This window comes from Myotis myotis, unplaced genomic scaffold, assembly GCF_014108235.1.
Source record: "Myotis myotis isolate mMyoMyo1 unplaced genomic scaffold, mMyoMyo1.p scaffold_m19_p_5, whole genome shotgun sequence".
NCBI lineage: Eukaryota > Metazoa > Chordata > Mammalia > Chiroptera > Vespertilionidae > Myotis > Myotis myotis.
The window spans coordinates 72622966-72637255 of NW_023416357.1; the positions used below are offsets into that span (position 1 = coordinate 72622966).

The following is a 14290-nucleotide window of genomic DNA, read 5'->3' on the forward strand; positions in this document are numbered from 1 at the left end:
CATGACACACTGCATGGTGAATGGTAATTGGTTCTTTTGTCATGTGGTGTGACTTTCTGCAACAGTTTTAACACGTGTGGTTCCGTGTTCTGATGTGTGCTAAGCCATGCCCCAGGCGTGTGCATTTGGTGACTGGTAAATGCATGCATTTACTAGTCCTATTCAGTATACATTTAAAATTGCAGTAATATTGTTATTGGAGAATAGCACAGTTGGAATTTCTCCATTGTTAGTGGGTGTGGGGTTCTTACAATATCTTGCGAAAAAGAATTTTCTAAGACTTGACAGTAGAATGAGTGATTTTTATTTGTGTGGAGTTATATCCCTGCATTTCCAAGGTCCCATTTTCCTTAAACCAGTTCTGGAAAATGTGCTGCTGGGGATTCAGCAGAGTTAAAAGCAAAGCCAGTGTCCAGAGTTTCCCTTCCACGGTGGAGCTCAGTTTGGCAGAGCAGCAGGCCAATTGCAATCCATCAGTCCATTGTGTGGGGTCCACGTGGCCATGAGCCACGTGGGCGAATGCAGGGGAGCATGCCCCCTGCAGCAAGAGAGCCAGGAGCACAGTGTACAAGAGAGGGGACTTCCTTTGTTCAAGAGCTTATGTGTCTCAGATTTTGAATCTTTGCAGATTGAATGGGCACTCCATCCTGGCCAATGCCCTGTTCCCAGGTATGACTAATAAACAAGCACCCTCTCTGAGTCGTTTAGACCTTACTGGTCATGCATCTGTTCTTTCTTTGTCTAGTCCCTTCCCCCAGGATCTCTGGGGAACTGACTTGGAGAGTGTTAAACTGCAGTTTTCTGGCAAAGCTGTATAAATGGCATGCCTATATAATCTGGCCTTCCCTTTGCTCCTTTTCTGTTAATTAATTAATAATTTGGTTAATTACAATGGTGTCAATACACATAGAAAACTTTTGGTGAAATTAACTTTCCATACATACTTAATTTTAATTGCACAGATGCATCTACATAAGTAAAAACAAGTTAACTAATATGTCAATTTTTTAACATGCATTAGGAAAACCTACTTTATTATAGAACGGAATTTTGGCTTTAAGGGACACCCCCTCACTCAAATTAGTCTGTTATATCGAGGTTTTACTGTGCTTACAGCTCTAGGAGGCTGAAAGCCACCCGGCAGCTACATTGCTCTCATCGCCATGGCCATCACCCAGGCGCCAGGGCTCAGCCTCATGCTGGGCCACACGGACAAGGTCATCACCTAGCAAGTACCCTTCTGCCACGACAACCCCCCAGAATGGCAGAACAGCATCGGCCACAACCTCACAGACAAGGACAACTACTGGGGGCTGTACCCCAACACCAAGGACATGTTGGAGGGTGGCAGCTTCAAGCACTGCGACCTCTCCACTTACCTGGACTGCATGCAGCCACCACCGCCACTGCCTTCCTCCCCGGGCACCTTCTCTGCAGGCTATGCCCTGCCATTGCTCACTGCCAGGCTGTCTCAGGGTCTACTACCCCACTGCATCTCTAGGTCCCTGTGATGTCTTTGGCCTGGTGCCCAAGGAGCCACTCAGCCCAGAGCTAGACTGCTTACATGAAAAAAGTATCCCCTAAACCTGAGGACAGACCTGGAGAGAGGACCGAACTGAGAGCCACACAGAAGAGACCTTGGGCTTCCTAGTGCAACGTGCACATACCTGGTTCACTTTGTTAATGGGCGGCAGTGGAGAGGCAGCCTCAGCCCATGGACTTGGTCAAAGGACGCTTCATTAGGTGAAGGTCCAAAGGCCATGCCTTTCAGGGGTGCAACTTAGTGTCTACACCCGATGCTGGAATCTGAATTGTGGGAGAATCACAGGACTTCACTGTCACCTGTGCTGTGAAAAACTCCAGGTTTTTTTTTGTGTGTGTGTGTTTTTTTTTAATTTGAAAGCGATTTTATACGTGAGTGAAAGAGGGAAAGAAACCCCAGAGAGAAGAGCTGCAGGGCAAAAGTCATGCAGCCCCAGCACCCCATCTCTACGGGCCGGCACCCCATCTCTATGGGCGGCCACCTCCCCTCATGCAGGCCTGGCCCAGGGCTGGGGAAGCCCAGCCATAAAACTCGAGTTTTTAATCCATGGGTTGGGCCTCTTGTTTTTTTGACTATGTAACTGCAATAAAAGGCTCCAATAGCACCTTCCTTCTTAAGGTGAGGAAGACAAGTTTGGAAAAAAAAAAAAAAGATGCTACTTACCTAAATTAACTGACTTGACATTTAATGAGTCAAAGCCTAAAAATTACCTGGTATCATTCATATTTTGTATATCACATTTGTGTCTGGAAAAATTTACCAAAATTAAAGAATGATCCTTGCAGTGCTTAAAAACTTTGACCTATTCCATTCAAAAAGTGAAGAAAACTTTAATGAGTTTTAAACAAAGGCCTTTGAAATAGAATGAAGTAATTAACTACCCATCTGAAGAATAAGTCAGAGAGCATTCCCTAAGCACTTCAACTCATTGTTGCTAATGCAGAATCTTGGTGATTTATGTTTCATTATTGCAATGCTGAGTACATTTATTTAATTTGTATAGGGATGATGGTGTATTACATTTCTCCATATTTGAGGCAAAAATATAAACAATATATAATAATGGAAGTTCATGAATTTTTAAGTTAGCAAATTATACATGAAAAATTATTTGGGGCTTTTCTTTAGTGGGAAAAAAAATATTTAGCCTGAGGTTATGGTGAATGGGATATCTGATACCATGCAGGGAGAGGCCCGGATATCTGTAAAATTTTTCAAAACTAAGTAAAACTTAAATGTATTTCATTAACACCCAATGTTGGAATTCAAACTGCCAATATAGACATCTCCTGGTTAGAAGATTTTATTCTCTGCTTTTAATGTTTGGTTGCTGAAGGCTGTGAAGCAAATAACTGCTTTTATGAGATACCTAAAAAAATTACTAGAACAGGAAAATATTTATAAATAATTTTAGCTCTTAAATAGATGTAAAAATGTACAAAACTCCTTTTTTTAAAAAATCAATCTGTTAACAGTTTTACTTTTTTAAGTTAAGTACTATAGGACAGGATTGTTAGGATGAAAAACTCAGTCAACAACTGCCTCAAAAGGGATAAGAAAAATTCTGCCACGATATTAGCAAAAGTAAAGGAGAAAATTTACACTGTAAGAAGCAACATTTCCCCTACAGAATACCTCTTGGCATTTCCTGAATGAGTTGGATTAGCAATCTAATTAAATCATATTTCAAGAGGTAACAGCAACAGATAAAATTTAAAGGGATTATTAAAATAACATTTACAAGACTCTGAACAATTCTTGAACTCTTATTAAAACCACAAAGAGAGAATAATTCTTTATTTATGAATTTCATAAAAGGCTGAATGTGCAACTTGACATATGCTAGTGATGATCTGGTAATATACAATTTGTCCAGTAGCTGCAAAGTTTGTTTTTATTGTGCCATCTATGTGTATGTTTGTGTCTCTTTATTGAAGAAAGCACACAATGCATTTGGAATTTACATACCTCCAAATGAAAGTGTTAAAGCAGGGGTTCTCAGATGGGCTTTAAGGGATTAAAAATGCACTTAATGCCACTACTCTCTGTCTCTGACTTTTCTAATAATTTTCTAATCAATTAATTATGGTACCAGGTTCATTTTAATAACTTTCTGGACCTATTTTAGTAAGTCATTGCATACATATTATCTTTTACATCATAACTTAAAGAGAAGACCATAGACATACTGCACATTAAGTGGTGCTAAGCATATTTGATGTTGGGTGGGCAGAGTGAGGATTATGGTTAGGTTTTATTTCTTACTATTTTCCAAAAAAAATGTATTAATTAGGATATGGATAGAATTTATTTTAAGGTGCTAATTATTGCAGGTATTCATGAAGGCAGACTACTTCTTTGGCAGCTCTGCTGCATCAAGGAAAAGAATATCTTTTTGGCAGTTTGATAATACATTTAGACTATATAGAATGCAGTGAAAGAGAACATTATGCAACGTGGTTTTTAAATGCTTTTTTACTGTTTTAAATGAAGTCTCTCTACCTTAAAAATGATTTATTAACTATTTTAATAGTGATATATATGTATATCAAAGAATATATCAAGATATTCTTATATTTTCAGGCTCTATATAGTCTTTGAGAACTTAGTACATTTACAGGTGGACAAATTTACCTGAAGTTTTAAAAACTGTCAGAGATAGATTTTGAGCATTAATTCTTATTCAGTTACTAATTTTATTAACAGTATTACAGATGTCCTCCAATTCCCTTCCCCTCCCTTAGCTTCCTCCTCCCAGCCCCTGCTCCACCCAAGGCCTTCACCACATTACTGTCTGTGTCCATCGGTTAAAGAAGGATTTCTTACCCTTTGAGACAACATGGATAAACCTGGAGAATTTTATGCTGAGTGAAATAAGCCAGCCAGAGAAAGACATATCACATGATCTCACTTACATGTACAATTTAATGAACATAAACTGACGAACAAAACAGAGGCATCAATGCATGGAACAAACTGACATCTCTGGGATGGGGCAGATGGGAAGAGATTAATGAAAGAGATAGATCTTTTAATTGAAATATAAGCATGCTACTACTAATTTTTGATGACTGACTTGTCACATTATTTTTATATATGAAATTTAAGGGGAATATATGTTTCAATATGTTTAGACATTTAAAATGCAATTCTTGATAATTCAAGTAATTTTAAATTAGGCATTAACAAATGATTGCCTCATTCTTAATGCATTTTATGTGTTTTTGTTAAACTGTACTTACTATTTAAACTGATCTTTTGTCTTTTGTTTTCTTCTGACAGCTCCTTCAGATTGGAAGGAAATCTTTATTTGGAGGCATGTCAGCTCATTTTTCTCACTTCAGATTCATCATTATGACTTCTTGAGGCCAGATGTAATTTTGAAATAACCAGGAACTTGTCCATCTCAGAGCAGCAAATTCCCTCAACTTTGGAGCACAAGTGATTAGTGATATGGTCTGCATAAAATCATCTGCCTCTAGTCTGACAGCCATGAGCAGAGCCCTAGGGGTGAAAAAAAGCCACAGCCTTAAATCTCTTCACTCAGAAATTATCAAGAAGATTTAATATATATATATATGAAAAGGACTAAACAATTCAGCCAACAAAAATCAGAAACCAAACAAAACTCATTTTCCTTCACCATGAAAATAAATATTTCCAGATGTGAACCCATGAAAATGTATATTCGGCAGTTAAGCTAGTAAATTATTATCAATTGATTTATCATTTGGGAAGGTAAAATAGAGATAGGAAATATCTCTAGTCAGAATTACTAAGCATTTCAAAATAAATATGTAGACAAAAATAAACTGAACAAACAGAGGAGCATTGCGGCAATGAACAGTAGTATTAGGACAGAATGTTGCTGTTTGCAGAGAGGATGTTTGCCATCTTGTGTATACCCTTAAAGCCATAATGGAATAACAGCATTATTGTCAATTGCTTGAAATGTTTCTGCATTCAGTCCTTCACTCCATATTGTTTGAGAGAGGGGGGAAGTCAGTCTTACTGATTATTTCTCAATGCACTTCTAATATTTGCACTGTCACTTCCATTCAGGGTAATGATGTGTGCTGTTATTTGCACAGATGGTCCCATGAGTTTTGAGACCACAACAAGCAGTTTCTTGTAGGAGTCCAAAAAGGAAACACTTAAGAATTCTGCAGACATTGCTTTCTCTTCTATAAAAATCAGTTACCTAAAAAAAAAAAAAAAAGATTTGTCTCAGATTAAAATAATAAGTATAGAATAATAACAAAAAAGCATCAGTGTGGTCAAATGAATGAAAAAGGGATCAAATTTTTTAATGAAATCATTTTATATCATTAACAGCCAAGAAGTCAAATACAGTGAACTGTACACTAAACATTTGTGTTGAACATCTATTTGTTCTCTGAATTTAAAAAAATCATTTGTAATTTGTATTTGACATATAACAACAGTTTTTTATAGCCATTTATCTATGCTTCATGGGATAATGTACCAGACAAACAGCATTTTCAGTTTATTTTTCTAAATAAATGTGTTGTTTGTATTATTTGTAGTTGCTTATATTATTTGGCTTTCATTACCTGGAAGATAAATTTCCTATGGATCCTTGGCAAACTTTTTTTATGTTAATTTAGAACTAATGGAAGAATGAAATATCAAATATTTTTGTGGTATAAAATTGGGCTTTCTATTTCCTAAACTCTGAAGAAGAATGATATATTGTTACCTTGGCTTTCTGGTCAGGGATTATTTTAATACTGTAGTTGTATTAGTTTTACTGTCTGCTGTAAAACCGAAAGTTTAGGTATTGGGCGAGTAAAGATTTTCTCTCCATTCTCTTGATGGAAATTTGCTTCAGAAGACGAAATTAGATATTTTCTTTTAGGCCATCATCAGAGGTCTGCTGAGAACTTCCATCAGTATACATCAAAACGACTAGGCACTCTTCCTGGAGCAAAAATGAAAAGAAGGGCCTACTGAAAACCTGCAAAGTGCTCATCCTTGCTTGAGGCTCACCAACCAGAGTGTGTATGATCATTGCTACCCTCAGTAACTAGTGTGCAGCTCAAACAAAGTACTTTAAACATTTTTTTTAATTGAGGCATAATTGACATTTTTTTCAGTGTAAGTGTACAATGCAGTGATTCAGTATAGGTATACGTTGCAAAACGATTGCCACAATAAGTCCAGTTTAACATCCATCCCCACATACAGTTACAATTTCTTTCTTGTGATGGGAACTTTCAAGAGCCACTCTTCTAGCTACTTTCAAATATACAATACAGTATTATTATGTTTTAATGTTTTTTTTAATTTTCCATTACAGTTGACAGAATTATATTAGTTTCATGCAATACAATATTCACTATAGTTACAGTAACTATAAGTAACATTTTGGAGGTGGCTGGAGGAGAGTGCCAAGATGGTGCCAGGTCTTCAAAGTCTCTGGGGAGGATGAGAGTCAGTCCTGAGATGTATGTCCTTAGAAGCCCGCCCCTCCGGTGCCGCTAGAAGGATAAGCTGATAGGCCTGGCTTTCCCTGGGTGCTTGCCTCTTGCGGTGCTCTGGTGGGTTGGAATGGGCGCCTTTTCGGAGCTCTTCCCCTTGGTGGTGGTGCTGTGAGACCAGAGGGCCTAAGCCCATTGGCCACCAGAGCCAGGCAGTGGACAGGGGTGCCCTGGCAGCAGCTGCAAAATGGGGGCACCAGGCAGGGTCTGAGCCGCTGCCTGAGACACATAGGCGAGGCGGAACGAGGCAGAGGGCTAGCTCAGCGACTGCATTCTTGGTCTTATTCCTGAGAGCTCTCCACAGCCTCCGGCTCTAGGGCAGCAAAATGGGTCTTCTCGGCAAGACTGGGGGCGTGCGTCAAGCCTCGGTCTGTGCAGGGCCCCGGAGGCGGCAGCGGGCCAGGAACTCGCGGGGTCACAGTCTCGCGAGACCAGGACGGAGCCTCCGCGCTTCCGGAGCAGGTGATCTAGGGGCCTCCTGGCAAAGGCAACGCAGCAGCCAACCAACCAAAAACACGGGGTACAGGCAGGTGCAAAGGCTAGAGGCCCCCCTCCCGGACATACTGGCGCTCTGGAACTCGACAGAGGGTGAGTGTTAGGGAGCACCCGCCAGGGAAAAGACAGGAAAAAGGAAAGCTTCGCCTTTCCCGAGGCGGGTGCCCACGGCCAGAGCACCAAGATGGCGCCCGCGGCTGGGAGGCCTCCGGCCAAGGGAGGAATTGGCTCCCGCCGGAAGCGGAACACAAAAGCCTATTGTTAAACGCAGAAAACGAGGTGCCTGTTAGCACGAGGGAGGCAGAGGGAGAGCCGAAGATGGGGTTCACCACCCAGCAGCCCCCCACTTGGTGCTGAGTTTGCTGTCTGCCTCCGGGCTGATGCGTTCTGCTTGGCTAAGGGTCGCGCTCACCTCCTTCCCATGAAGCCCGGGGGCCTCTGGATCGGCGTCCTCTGCTCGGGGACAGGTGAGTCCGTGCGGAGGGAGCGTTCCTCAGTCCGTGTCATCTGGCGGAAGTTGTTTTTCAAAGCTCGCTGTGTTTGAGGCTCGTCTCTCGGGTGCGGGGTGGGGTTCAGGGGAGGCGCCCCAGGAAGAAGCTCAGGGTGGACTTTGCTCCGGAGGCGGTTGCTGCGTGGGGTGTGGGGTGCGGGGTGATGGGGAGACGGTGTCCCGGTCTCTCCCTCCCCCCAGTGGATGAGGTGGGCCTGAGGCACCCGAGTGGCTCAGGTTTTAGGTATTATTTTCGGAGGACACTGAACCGAATGTCTGTAGCCGCAGATTCAGGGTGTTCTCGGGAGGAAGCGAGCCTAGGATTTTCCTGTGTCACTGTCTTGAACCAGGGCCCCCGCACTACCTCAAACACATCTTCTTTAAGAATTAAGAAAACAGATCGTTAGGTTTATCCCCAAACTGCGATCCGAAACAAAGCGCACATGGCGTTACTCTGCACACTTAAGTTGATTTACTCTGTATAGTCTCTCTGTGGTACTCAGTGTATCCTGTGCCGTAATGAAGAAAATTAGTTTGTCACGCATGATTTGAACCCCTGGAAATTAAGACATTGCGCATGGAAATAATCCAACTAGGAATTATATCGCCAGTGCCTGTGGGATGTTAGGCACTGAAGTATGCCTGGACGCAGTCAGATTCTTTTAAAGTCCGTGCTTATTGCTTCAAGCTGTGAATTACTTGACCTTAACTAGGAACGCCAATTTTCCACCAAAATATCTAACACTAAACTCCATAAGAAATAAATGATAACAGCCCTCGCCAGTTTGGCTCAGTGGATCGAGCTGACCAAAGGGCCCCAGTTCGATTCTGGTCAAGGACACGTGCCTCGGTTGCAGACTCCTCCCCACCCAGGGCCCTGGTCCGCGCCTGCAGGAGGCAACCAATTGATGCCACATCGATGTTTCTCTCTTTCCCTCTCTCTTCTGCTCTCTCTAAAAATCAATGGAAAAATACCTTCGGGTGAGGATTAAAAAAATAAGTGATACAAATTATAGTTATTTTATGAATATACTCAACAATAAGGAGTGCTTTATCTGTTGCGGTCTATGGAGAGCCCTTAAAAGGTTTTGTAAAGATGTGGCATTAGCAGGCCTGTTCTTTTGCAGGATATCTCTAGTAGTAATTTATAAAGTAAATTCTAGTGGGTGAAATGGTGGTCACATGCACACCAGAAAAAAACATGTCTAAAATTTTCTTGACTTTGGTTTATTTATTCTTCTTAACTTTAATTACATTTGCTTCCTAAGTTTTTTCACTTGTACATCATGTTATCTTTTGTCTTCAAATTTTAAACGTACCCTTTGCTATCTTCACAGTTCAATATTTTACAAAATCTATTAAACAATCTTCATCTGTCATTGAGACTTACTACTTACCGATTTATCAAATTGAGAATGCCAGTGTAGGTACAGGCATACCTCACTTTACTGCACTTTGCTTGATTGCGCTTCACAGATGTTGCTTGTTTAGAAATTGTAGGCAAGACCCTCCTCCAGCACAAAGATTATGACTTGCTTTTTTGAGACCCTCTCTATATTGTAGTGGTCAGGAAACAAATCTGCAAGATTTCTGAGGTATGTCTGTAATCTCTATTTCGTGACATTTGCTTTTAGAGTGCAGGTAGGTTACATTTACATGCAATTCTCTCTCTCTGCTGGCCCAAGTTCACTGAATTAATCAGGTTTGTCTACATGGGGAAGATGATTTCTTTATTTACTGAGTGCTCACTCTGCAATATGAACTGTGTTAAGCACTAGGAAAGTGAGGAAAAAAGACAGATCTCATTTTTATGGAGTTTAAAATCTAATTGGAGAGAAATACATTAAATGTGTAATTTCACTAGTTAATGAAAATTACAACTGTGCTAATTTCTATGAAGAAAAGTATATGGTATGCCGTGACCATATATTCAATGTATGCAACTGGGTGGGGGAAGTAAACTTTGAGTTGAGATCTGATGGGTGATAAGTAGGAAAATGGGGCAAATCATGTACAAAGCATTGTGAAAGGGAAAGAAAATAGGGTGTCAGAAGACCTGAAAAAGAAGGGTAGTTAGGTTTTAGCAAAGGATAGCATGGACAAAATTGGGGAGGTGGAAGCCCATCTTACTTAATCTCTACCTCAAGTAAAGCAGAAAACAATGCAAACAGCTATGAGAACCAAAACTAGTAAGTATACAGAAATAACAGAATAGAAAATCTATCCGGTATAACAAATGTGGGTGTGTTTAATTCCTGAAAACACTAAGATCAGGCTCCTCCAACTTTTCCCTCAGCCCACAAAACATTTACATCTACACCCACAGTAATGCAGACATTTACCCATAAAACAATGGTTTAAAGCATATCCGATTGAATGCAAACCAGAAAAAAGGGGGTCAAATGAATATAAAATATTTCAGAATAACAAATTAAAATTAAGAATGGCATGGGAGGCCCTAGCCGGTTTGGCTCAGTGGATAGAGCGTTGGCCTGTTGACTGAAAGGTCCCAGGTTCGATTCCGGTCAAAGGCATGTACTGGGGTTGCTGACACATCCCCAGTAGGAGGTGTGCAAGAGGCAGCTTATCGATTTTTCTCTCTCATCGATGTTTCTAACTATCTCTCTCCCTTCCTCTCTGTAAAAAAAAAAAAAAAAAAAAAAAAAAAAAAAAATCAATAAAAAAAAAGAATGGTATGGGAGCATTTATAATTTATATAGGTATACTTTTTGAGGAAGGTATAAAATGCATTTGTAGACATCTGTGAATTCATAAAGACTTGAGTAAGTACAGGTGGACTAACAAACATTTAGAAAAATGTTGAAAACTATTTCTGTAAAACTATATGTAAACAGAAAAACCCAAATAACAAGAGGCTGTGCAGAGCTGGCATACCAGAAACTCCTTAAAATCATCGGGGATCCAAGCTTCTACTGCTCTGCTCTGAAATTCTTAGAACAACACCTATGTCCTTATGGTGCAAAACAGTGACTAGAATTCCAGACATCACATATATCCCAGGCAACAGGACGAGGCGAGATCTCATCTCCTTCTTTTCCAGGAAACGTACTGAAAAATGTTCATACAATATTTTGGTGTATTTGTCATTATTCAAACTGGCCACATTAGCATAAGGAGGACTAAGGATTGTAATTCATTTGGCTGAGCACATTGCCACATTGAATAAATTTGATACTCTAGCACTGCAGAGGCTGGTGAGAATGAATAATGGTGTACACAGCTATCTGGTTCTGCCCCAAGACTTTAAAACTGTAGCACCAGTTTATCATGCCCTGGTTTGAGTATTGGAGATTTTAGACAATAAATTATATGAAAATCTAAGGGAATAAAATTTTCTATTCATATTTTCAAGAGCAAAATAACAGTGGAATCATAACATGTGAACATTTAATCTTTTATGGATTTTACTATACTCATGTCTATTCCTTTTTATGAATAGACTATTAATGAGATAGAGAACATCTGTGTCTCCTGTTTTGAACCTCTCATCACACTGACTGTAATTCTGGTACACAAAGCACTGTTATTTATTTATTTATGTATGTATGTATGTATGTATTAAGTTTATTGGGGTGAGTTTGGTTAATAAAATTATATAGGTTTTGGGGCAGGGTAGTAAGAAGCTAGGAAAATTCCATGGCAAGTAGAATGGGGAAACTGAGACAGATAGCTAAACAGATGGCTGAGCAATTTACAGCCAGCTAATAAATTGCAAGATCTTATCTTCCCTCTCCAAGGACACTTTGGAGCAAATGGTTTACACATTCCAGACCATGCTGGGGCAAACTTTCTAGTGACATTCTTTTTTAAAAAGAAAAAAAAAAGATTTTTGACTATAGAGAAGGATGAAGGGAGAGAGAGAGAAACAGAGAGAGAAACATTGATTTGAGAGAGAGACATTGATTGATTGCCTCCTGTGAAGGTGAAACTGACCAGAGAATGACCCTGATTTCTCTATATGCTCATTTTGGTGTATCAGCATATCAAAGGACACACCTGGAAAGCAGATGGATATTCTAATAGAACCCTCCTCTAAAATTCCCACCTTTAGAAAACAGGAAAACCCTTAAGGCAAAGGACCCTGTGATCACTCTCCCTTGAGCTTGCCAGCTCCCCCCTTCTTTCCTCAGGCATGAATCTTTGCTTTCTTTCTCCTAAGCTTTAAAGGTTCCCACAAGACTTGCTACCAGGGGAGCAGTAGGCAGCAGCAGCCCATCCTGGACTGACCCCCTGAACTTGTCTCCAAGGGCCCTCCTTTTACCTGTATAATTTGTTTCCTGAATCCACAAAGTCCAGTATGGCTTACTTCTACCTCTATGACTTCCTTTCCTACGTCTAGGCAGCCCAGCCTAGGCTTACTTCTGTTACTGTCACTTCTTATCCTGAGTCCATGCAGCCAGCAGCCCAGCATTGCTCACTTCTGTTGTTAACTGTGACCTCCTTTGCTGTGTCTGTGCAGCCCAGCCTAGGTTCACTTCTGTTACTGTGACTTCCTTTCCTGTGTCCAGGCAGTTGAGCCAAAGCTCACTCCTGTTACAGTGATCTTGCCTCTTTTATCTTAAACCTTCCTTTCTTTCACTGTCCCTAGCTTTAATAAATATACTCTCAAAGTCACCTGGACTTGTATCATGAAATATTTTCTGCACAAAGTCAATAACCCACCCATTCCAGACTGTGCCAGGGTAGACCCTCATAGGTCCTGGTCCCTTTCTGGTCACAAGTTTCATGTGTACAGTTCTATGATACATCATTTGTATATTGCGTTGTGTACCCACCATCCAAAGGCAAATCTCCTTCACTCACCATACATTAGACCCCCCTCTCCCCTTCACTACCCTCTAACTCCTCTTTTCCTCTGGTAACCACCATATTGTTGTCTATTTCCATGAGTTTTTGTTTGTTTTGTTTTTCATTTGTTGCTTTCAGTTTTATAATGCCACATGTAAGTGAAATCATGTGGTTCTTGACTTTTTCTGATTTATTTTGCTTAACATGATATTCTCAAGATCCATCCATGTTGCAAATGGCAGTGTTTCATTTTTTGCTTTGGCTGAATAGTATTCCATTTATATTTGGTATATTTGTTCCACTTCTTTATCCAGTCATTTATCGAGGAACACTTTAGTTGTTTCCATGTCTTGACCAATGTGAATAATGTTGCAGTGAACATAGAGGTGCACTGTACATTGTATAGATGATACTAGAGGCCTGGTGCATTAAATTCTTGCGTGGGGGGGAGGGTCCCTCAGTCCGGCCTGCACCCTCTCCAATCCAGGACCCCCGTGGGATGGGGCCTAAACCGGCAGTCAGACATCCCTCTCACAATCCAGGACCACTGGCTCCTAATTGCTTGCCTGCCTGCCTGCCTGATCCCCCTAACTGCCTCTGCTTGCCAGCCTGATTGCCCCCTAACTGGTCCCCTGCTGGCCTGGTCACCCCCTAACTGCCCCCCTGCCGGCCTGGTTGCCCTATAACTGCCCCTCTGCCAGCTTGGCTGCACCCTAACTGCTCCCTTGCTGGCCTGGCCACACCCTAACTGCCTCCTGCCGGCCTGACCACCCCCTAACTATCCCCCTGCTGGCCTGATTGCCCCTAACCACCTCTGCCTAGGTCCCCGCCATCGTGGCTTTGTCTAGAAGGAAGTTGGACGTCCGGAAGATGTTTGGCCTACCCGGTATATTAGCATATTTCCTTTTATTAGTGTAGATAAGACATTTTCACCAAACGTTTTTACTGTACAGGCTTTCATACCTTACCATTATGATACTCTGTGTATTTGTAAATACAATTTATCTGTAACTCACACACACTATAGTAGGGTATTTCAAGTTTTTTTTTTTTTTTTTTGAGGAAATAAGTGGAATATTGGAATTACCTAACATATTTTTACTCAACAGATATTATGTTTAGGGGAACACTTTATGCTGATTCTGTGAAAGCATCCCTTACATTTTATTTGTTTGTTTGTTTTGTCATAGCTACAGAGATGATTGTTTTTTGGGGCATAGTGCAAAATCCAGGTTATTTCAAAGGCTTTGTTAAAGGAAACAAATACACACATAAAATTAAAAAGGATGTATGCAAGAAAGATTTACAGATTTCCATAGAAAATGCAGGTCTCCAGAATTATATGCAGTTGCCTAACCACATGCGGATTTTCTTTGATCTTTTGCCAGTTACAACTGAATACAATAACAGTATTTGAAATTTAGAGGTGAAGAATAGTATACATTATGATGT

The 14290-nt window shown here is 40.7% G+C and overlaps 1 protein-coding gene across 5 annotated transcripts in view; it reads left to right on the forward strand.

Annotated features, from left to right (window-relative positions):
* The window catches only part of PRR16 (proline rich 16), a 233090-nt gene extending 227282 nt beyond the window's left edge, over positions 1–5808 (forward strand). For all 5 annotated transcript variants that reach the window (XR_004967680.1, XM_036310354.1, XM_036310356.1 and 2 more), the window contains one exon: positions 4826–5808. The gene's annotated coding sequence lies outside the window, so the exon portion shown is untranslated. The remainder of the gene's footprint in view (positions 1–4825) is intronic.
* The last annotated feature ends 8482 nt before the right edge of the window (positions 5809–14290 follow it).